Source organism: Eptatretus burgeri, chromosome 15 (assembly GCF_056783735.1).
Source record: "Eptatretus burgeri isolate ZD-2024b chromosome 15, Ebu_testis_v1, whole genome shotgun sequence".
Lineage (NCBI taxonomy): Eukaryota > Metazoa > Chordata > Myxini > Myxiniformes > Myxinidae > Eptatretus > Eptatretus burgeri.
Window position 1 is genome coordinate 5770291 of NC_140975.1, and position 9630 is coordinate 5779920.

Consider the following 9630-nt stretch of genomic DNA (forward strand, 5'->3'; position numbering starts at 1 on the left):
GACGGGGATGTGCGAATGGGCGAACCACGGTCATGTGATACCTTCTTCATGCGTACAGCCATCTTGGATTTACCTCCAACCGTACCACAGCTGTTAGATCTGAGGCATGTTGGGGCTTGAACCGGACGAACAAAAATTTACCTACAGCTGAAGACTGTACCACAACAAAACACGTCAATTTCGAACGACCTTGTTGTCGGTTGAATTCGTCCAAACGTGTCAGAGGGTCCTGTTTAAATGATCAATTCGAAACTTCGACAAGGTATCGATCAAGGGCCGCTCAAAATCATTGGCTCATCTGTCGGATGTCAATGATGAAAAACTTACAGAATGTAAAGTGGAAATAAATCGGAACGTAAAACATGGCGATCCATTGGTCTCATTCACAGAGTGACGTATTTTTTATTGTGGGAATCTGGTCGGGCAGGGTTAAAAGAATCACGTGTTTCGTGCAAGCAAACAGGACAGCCGGATTAACGTCACCGTCGGTTCACATTACGGTAAGACGAGCACACACCCGCGGATCATGAAGGTATCGTACATTGTAAATCCGGTAATATATCTCCAAACTCACCATGATGCTCACGTCGTGTTCCTTCGAACGAGTGAAATCTGTCCCACACGTTTAAACGATTATAATAAGAGAAAACTGAATATATTTATCCACGAGACGGACGAGCAAAACAAAACACGACCGTTTGCAAAGGCTCCTGTCCTCGAACCGAACAATGACTTTGTTGTCGCTACCATGGCAACAATAGCACAATGGTTTGGAGTGAAGACGCAAAGCGTAGCGGCTAATTATCAACGTTTGTTAAATTAATTACCTGGAAACTTTCATGTTCTCGAGTTTATGAACGTTATTGTGCTCATCAGTACAAAATGAGGATTTTTATTTTTTCAAAAAACATGAATTCTGTTTCAAAAAAAACCGGTAAAATCATCACGTAATGCTAACAGTACAAGTACAAGTACCGTACATCATAATAAAATAAATAAACGATCATCACTGTTCTAATTATCGCCGTCACGTGTGTAAAGCTTGTCATTCCAAATCATCGACACTGCAAACTGGAGCAGAGATCTTTCCCTTTCCCACAGTTAAACAACAACAACTACAACAGTAACGTCATCAATTGTATATCGAGATCCTCCCATTACCGTAGTTATTGCGATATACAAGATTGGTACTGAACGGGCTTGTGTGGGTGGATAGATAACTACGGTTGTGTTATTAGGGTACCCAGTCTAATAGACTGGGTAATTAGGGTACCCAGTCTAATGGACTGGGTAATTGGGGTACCCAATCTAATGGACTCAGTAATTAGGGTACCCAGTCTAATGGACTGGGTAATTAGAGTACCCAGTCAAATGGACTGGGTAATTAGGGTACCCAGTCAAATGGACTTGGTATTTAGGGTACCCAGTCTAATGGACTGGGTAATTAGGGTACCCAGTCTCATGGACTAGGTAATTAGGGTACCCAGTCAAATGGAATGGGTAACCTTTTGTTTTTCTTCTGTTTATTTTTTATTATTTATTTTTATTTTTCCGCCGGCAATTTGCGGGTTTTTCGCTTTAAAGATCATTTTCTCAGGAACGGTAAGTCCGATCGACACGAAATTTTCACCATAGTATGTATCTTTTTTGATAGCATACTTAATTGATAATTATTACGTCATAGGTCACATGGTATGGGCACCATCTTGAAAAAAACCAATAAACTTTGGACCTCTGTATCTCTGAAACCGTGCAATGGAAAAAAATTTGCTTCATACATTTTACTGAGCTCCCCATGGGGAACACGGGTGATTTTTCGTGACGTCATCGGTCAAGTGGTATGCCGGTGAAAATTCGTCAAGTAGAGCGCTGCATGGGAAAAATCTGAAATTTCTTGAGCGTCATCTAAACAATTCACCGTAGAAAAAATGTATTATGACGTCATAGGTGACTTGGTTCGGCAGCCATCTTGTTTTGAAAAAAATAATTAAAAACATCTCCAGAACGGCTGAACAGATTGAGGCGAAACTTTACACCCACATTCCCCATCCCATGACATCCTTTTACAAGTTTGTTAATTTCTTATTGATAGGTCACATGGTTTGGTGGCCATCTTGAATTTACCCTTAAAATTTTTTTACCCGTCTCTCCACTGTTACATTTGTCCTGCTTCATCCTGCCCTGTTCAGTGTACTAGTACGAGCTGTTCGACAAGCCTCGACGATGCATCTAAAATAAATAATACAGCAAGAGAGACATTACGGTCTCAGAGTAATTGGTGCATCTTCTCCAGCACACCAACTTGGTTACAGTCACGACGCCCCAGGACCCGTTCTGCAGATCTCGCCCGGTTTTGGGGTGTAGCCCTGTCCCGCTGGGTGTTGCCCTACCCCGGTGCCCGGTCCCAGGGTGAGGCTCGCTGGCAACCCGAGAACATTTCACGGATTCCGGACCATTTTCCCAACATCACTTTTGATGTTTTCAAATAACCAAAGGATATGTCAATCATCGACAGTACGTGCTGTTGTTCCCTTGACACAGGTCCATCTGAAAAATGACTGCATGTTTTGGGTTCATTATTTTTCTCTTTATCAAGCGAGTAATGTAAAGTACAAAGGAATTTTTTATTTTTTCTTCATTTGAAACACACACTTACGTACATTTTTGATTGAGACAAAATAAGTTCACTGATTAAAAAAACTCATCAAATGAGAGAAATTATTTTCGGTGACATAAACAATCCTGTTTTGTTGGACCTTTATCATACACGTGATGAAAACATAAAAAAACATTTTATCAAACAGAACAAGTAAATTTAAGATGCAAAAACATGTAACATTTTACCAAATTTCAGGGAGCCATTTGATGGTCATTTTATTTACTCTGATCCTGCAAATCAGGCTCGGATAGTTTTGGGCCTTTATGTTTTTGTTTTTTTTCCACAACTGCTTCCTATACCCACTTTGTTCCAAGATTCACTCCCCTTGTTTTAATTCCTTCCTTTTCTTTCTGTTAAGTAAAAATTAAAAATATACCATCAGAGATGGGGAATCCCCTGCCATTGAATGAAAAAGGTCATACATATTCCAGATAATGAGGGAGGTGAATTGGAAACAAGACACCATTTGGTCATCATCTCGAAAAAGTTCCCCAGGGGTGAGGAACGTAGTAACCAAAAATAATTGAAATCAGATAAGCGGTTTTCCATTTATTACAAAAAACATTTTTTTCAAGATGGCCGCCCCAGTCGGGCATCTTTGATCCGGCCACGCCCAAAATCAATAGGGTTCTTCCTTTTCAGGTGGTACATATGTGACCCAAATTTCAAATCGATATGGCGAACAGTTTATGAGTTATCGGACTCGCAGCTATAAATGTTGACGCCCGGACGGACAACTGGACGACTTGGGTGACAACAATATCCCCCTTCCGCCACGCAGCGGGCTATAAAAACGACAAAACAAACAAACTTTGTTTCCTCTTGTTCATCTCACCCTCGCAATTTACAAATGAAAAATCTTTCCACATACTTGCTTCCAAAAACCTTCCTCCCAGTCTGTTTTCCATTATCTGCTTCTATCCATCCCTGAATGACTGCAAACACTTGCCTCACCCACCATCTCCGCTTCCCAGGGGCACCGCCCCCTCTCCACTCCCCACATCTCATTCTACATAGTCCTCATTATGACACTTGTGTGTTCATATTCATGAATCAGTTTCATGTGTTCATTGTTTATTCTTCTCCCATTTATAGGATTGGAACTGCATTTTAGGAATGACACAATTCATGACCGTTTTGATGACGAGGTTACAGTCATCACCATCTTGTGTTACACGATGATAACGATGGATGTCACAAGGATTTGGACAAGAATCACGTGGTGTCGAAATTCTAAACCAACATGAAAAATGTTCTCAGTAACATGGATGGTGCTGTGAATATATGAAAAAAAGAAAAGAAGAACCTGTCCCACATGGAGAGGTGCCATTACTTGTATTACTTGTATGCAGAGAGAATTGGACTCTGCTCCCCAAACTGAGACCTTGGCACAACAAAACTTTTTCTTTTCTTTTTTTAAAACCGCCCAAAACTTTCCCACGAACCTCCTGAATCGCTTTCAACTCAATGACGTAAAACTAGGCGTGCTGTCTTCATTAGTCTGTGAATGTTATGTTGATGGCTCTTCGTCTGTCCTCCGTAGATAAGTGCGGACTGGCTATCTGTTGCTCTTTGAACACAGTCGTGCAAGCCTTATCACATGAACACTCCTTGGTGCATTTGTCTGCCAAGGTCAGCTGCCAGCATGAATAGCAGAAAGCAAAAAAAAAAAACATCTCTGGTGGCTTTATATGTGCCTCTATTTGTCCGATTAATTCATGACAAATGATTTGACAATTTTTGTTCACCTGTTTAAAAACAGAGGTTTAAACTGTATTTATTTGTTTTGATAAAGGAATGGATTTGTATTTAAAAGGTCAGAGAATGTGATCAGATGGCTAGTGTATGTGTGTTGGTTATATTGCAGCATGTTGCTGTTTTGGTGATGAGAGAAATGAATAAGATGGACAATGTCAGAGATTTAAAATGTTGATGGAATTCCTGCAAGATGTGATGAATTAATTCACTATGAGACATTACATCCAAAAACCAAGACAAAGACGTTTAGCAAGTTACGCACTTGGCAAAATAGAAATGCTTTTGGGGGGGAAATTACGGGCGGGTCTGGTGCTACTCGGCTGGTGCTTCTTTTGATCCAAGCCAAGCCAAGGTCGGCTTACTCGCGCAGAAACCAAAAGCATCTTTATTCTATGTATTTTTTATGTGACCCTATATTTGTCAGAAATCAAGTTCAATTGTATAAGCTGCTGTTTAAACTGTTTGGAAAATTTTCGTGTTTTTTCACAATGTTGTCAAAGTTCTTGTTTCCAAATGAACGCTCAGCAGCCAAAGTGTGGTCCGGGAGCAATGTCAAATTCGGCAGCTCGACAAATCACACTTCTGGGATGTCAAAAAAAACCAAGTGGCATGGGAAGTGCGCAGAGCTGGCAGTCCCGAGAAAGACTTCTGGATGGCCGGCCTGTGACTACAATGATGGACTTTCTTGTTTAATTACTCCTGTGAATTAATGTAAGAATGTGCAACCCAGCTTTGAATTATTTTGGGAATCTATTTTGTGAATTATAAGAACCTAGCACACCAGTGTTTTGCACAGTTTTGCACACACCTAGCAACAGCACACTAATGTGCTTTGACCTGTGTTGTTGTGATGAACGAGTGATACACGTGATAATGCTTGCATGTGATATTAATCAGAAAAGTGATTTTCACACACCATTTTACCGGGTCGGTTGTCAAATACATAAACATGGGGAACAGTTGGTAACTAGTGGAGGTTGTGTATGGAAACTGTGTTAATTACTTTCAGACTAAGCTCATTTTAAAAAAAAGAGAAAAGGAACTCATTGAGAACGAACCATCATGTTTCTTTTGGTTATAATTAATATCAACTTTTGTTTTGAGATTACAAATTGAGAAACCTTTTATCATATAAGTCTCGTAATCCTAATTTAAATGTATTGGGGTCTTCAAGTGACAGAGTAATGATTGGTTACATCACAGTGAGGTTGTTGATAACTTGTATTTATTGATTGATATATTGTCAATCACTGTAGCTATGGACCTTGTTAATCTGTTAATTGGGGTTGGAAAAAGTTACTGATAATTTAATCAAGATAATATATTAAGTTGAGGTACTTGCATAATATTGAAGGAGGGTCTACGTTATTAAATTGATCGACAGATTGGTCAACATTACATATTAGGAATCACAAGTTAACTGCAAGGGAAAATCAAGCTATGAGGTATTTACATAACCATAATGCAGAATGACGAGAAGAGTGGCGAGACCAACAGCAATTATGAAATCAATTAAATGGAATGAGGAATTGGACCATGTATAGTAACTCTATTGCTCTCACTGATTAGGAGCTGGTACTGGCCTGACTGTAATTTAAGTAAAATGCGTCTTCAATTTGTAGAAAGACAAACAAACAATAAACCAGAATTATGTGGAGTAGGAAGGCATGACCATGTGAAATGAATGTTGAATCGGTCAGAATATAAGAATTATATTCTTCAAAAGAGTGCAATGATGCTTCAAGCCAATTTAAATATTACCTGTCTTATCTGTCTTCTGATTAATTGGACAGGTGCGTGATTTTTGATTAAGTGGTACTTCTTGTACGTTTACGTAAGTAAGTTGAGGTATTTCTAACACTGACTTGACCATCTTTCATCAGTACAGAAGTGCTAAGTTTTCTGGAAATAAATAAATAAATAATAGCAGTTGCTCCGGAACTGTTTGTGAATGAAACTGAATTGTTTAGCAGATATGAATGTTAAAATGATTGCAAATGTTAAAATGGTAACTGTGCAAAATCGAATCGCTTTGGATTCGGTACTTGAAAGAAGTAGATAACTTTCATAATTATTATACAGATGATGGAATATTTTTCTTGATGAGAAAGAATTTTATTTTTGAAGGATGGTGAAAAGAATTATTGATTGCAAATTAGAACCCTGATAAAGACTGTTGCCCTTTCTACATGGAAATAGCAAATGAGATGAATGTTTTTGAGTGTACATTCAACTGAGATTTCTGGATATTTTAGCATATAATTTAGGTGCGAAAAAACAAGGAAAGGGATATAATATTGATATAACATATAATGCAAGTTAAATGCTTCTGCAAGAACCTTTGTCAGTCTTATTGAAATACATGAGCCCATGACGTTTACTGTTTGGTGTTTAAACGAGGCTTAACCTTGATTTTGTTTGTTTTGGAGTGTTGAGAGCAGTTGAACCATGCAATGTACAATTTCGCCTAATGAAGCTTTGGAAGAACTTCCACCGAAAGATTGGACGATGGGGAGAACCCAGATTTGGGTGATTGGGCATTCAACACGTGATCATGAAACTACCACCTTCCTGAGGAGATAAGATGAGTAATGTAGAAAAAAGAAAAGAAAAACCCACTAAAGAAAAGGTTGGACAAGTCAAACTACAGCAAGGCAAAGTCTTAACGTCACCGTTACAAATACATCGTGAACTTGCACAATGTGGCAGCCATTGTGAACGTGGTTGCTTCAATGCACAATGAAGGCCCTGAAGGTCCACACGGCGAGTCATCTGCAACATGTGTTCAATGGTGCGGGTGGGGCTCGTGCAGCCATCACGGCTGCATCCAACATGCACAGCTCACTTCGTGAATCCATCCTGATTGCACAAACTGCTGCTACGAGGCTCCAAACTCTGCTGGGGCTGGATCTCTGGGTCACCTCTCGAGTCCTTTTCGTCTCCTTCAACCCAATGTCGGGCCGAAGCTCGTACCTGCTAAGATCTACCTTCTCTGCAGCTCAAAGAGTGCCTCGACTGTGTTTCCCGTTGGGTACTGCTCTATCTACACCCTGACTTGCTTATCTTCTGACTTCGGGTCGCATGTCTTTTCGATTTGACACATGCTGATGAACAGGCCATGAATTAAATGGAAACACACTCACTAACCTGGCTGGGACACTATTGAAATGGTCGTTATCCAGCATTCTTCTGATATGAGCACTTGCTGCCATTATTGATTGAACTTGTGTAACGGATATCTTTTCTCCTCCTGTAACGGATATATTTTCTCCTCCAGGAACGGGGTATGGTGATCATGTGTAATATAATTATTCAAATTTTCCTGATAAGGAAAAAGGGGGGAATTGTGGAAGAAAAGTAATTATATTAATGTACTCTCAATTATAATCTTGTTGGTGGTGCTTTATAAATTTAATTTTTATGCTCCAAGTCAAATTGGCTGTCAGTTATGTTTCCCTTTACCCAAGAGTCTTTTGACCTAAATGTTGATAAAAGGAATGTCTTGCTATGAAACAAAGTCACCTGGTTGATAACACTGCAACTTTTGCCATGATTATGTCATTCTCTTTCACTTAGTGGACACGTATTGCAGTTGGAGTTATTTTTCCTGATGCTTATCAACCCCCTCCACTCCCACTAAAGCATATAAATGCCAGGAAATGTAATCTTAGCTTAGTGCAAATCATTGTGGATGTAGACCATCTCAGTGATTTGGACTCCGTGGAACCATGTTAAGAATAAAGGTTATCTGATCAAATGTACTTTTCGTTGTGGACAGTGAATTAATTGTTTCTTACAAATTGAGTAGTCGGATTTACACCGAGTCGGTTAACAACAAAACTCCACAACAGAATGCACTATGGGAAATAACATTTGATAAAAATGATGTCATCTGTACCTTCATGATGACATCATAATTGGACACATCAAATGCTTTATCGAATCAAGACAAAACTTTCTGAGGGTGATCTACAAGGAAATGTGACGAGTGAATTTAATGGAAACATCATCGGTGACATGGTTTGGTAGATATATTTTTTTGAAGTGTCATTGACTAACCATGTGGAACAAAGCTTGATAACTATGATGTCATCATTAACATGGTTTGGCAGCAATGTTGGATTTTAGCGAAAACCTTTAAAAATCTACTCTCAAACTGTTGAACCCAATGATGTGAAACTTTAACTTTGTCATCGACTACCCTTGGGGATATATGCATGATCGCTAAAATCTCAGTGTTCACATGGTCTGGCAGCCATATTGGATAGAAAAACAAACCTTATCTGATCAAAAGGAAACTTCACACATGTGATGAACTCTGGAATTAGAGTCTGGTTTTAAATTTATGACATCATAGGTCATATGGTCAGGCAGCCATATTACTTTGACAAAACAACTCCTTTAAAAATCTTCTTCTCTGAAACTGCTGAACAGATTGATGTGAAAGTTCATATATATATATATATATATATATATATATATATATATATATATATATATATATATATATATATATATATATATATATATATATATATATATATATATATATATATATATATATATATATATACACGAGGTGTGTTCAAAAAGTATCCAACCTTTATTTTTCGTGCGTAAACAAATGAAGCTAGGGAGGCGTGGTTTGGTGCACGTATGTCGGCGATCATAATCCATATGCGTGAATATTTTCCCGCCTGCAGAAGCTGTCAGTCGCCGACGGACCACCGATGAGTGAGGAAGTGTAAGTGAGCGCAGTCGGATTTTCGTTTTTGACAAAATGACAGAAAAACTTGAACAACGCTACTGCATCAAATTTTGTGTAAAGCTTGGCGATTCCCAAGTGGAAACGATCCACAAGATTCAACAGGCCTTCGGGAACAAAGCAATGGGCACCACACAGATAAAAGAGTGGTACAACCGCTTCAAAGATGGTCGCACATCAGTGAAAAGTGAAGCACGTTCTGGTAGGCCCTCAACATCCCGAAATGAGATCGTCATTGACCAAGTGAGGACCCTGCTGATGCAGGATCGTCTAATCACAATTAGAGAACTTGCAGACGAGGCGGGTATCAGCATTGAATCCGTTCATTCCATTGTGACTGAGGATTTGGGCGAAAGGAGAATCTCAGCGAAGTTCGTGCCAAAGCTGCTAACGATCGAGCAGAAGCAACTCCGTTTGGAGATCGCACAGGACATGCTGGAGACTGTGA

At 39.2% G+C, this 9630-nt stretch overlaps 1 long non-coding RNA gene across 1 annotated transcript; it reads left to right on the forward strand.

Annotated features, from left to right (window-relative positions):
* Window positions 1-43: 43 nt before the first annotated feature.
* On the forward strand, window positions 44-8178 carry LOC147011397 (uncharacterized). Its single transcript, XR_015051708.1, has 2 exons — window positions 44-5128; window positions 6847-8178. It is a non-coding gene; the product is annotated as an uncharacterized LOC147011397 (long non-coding RNA).
* Window positions 8179-9630: the final 1452 nt, after the last annotated feature.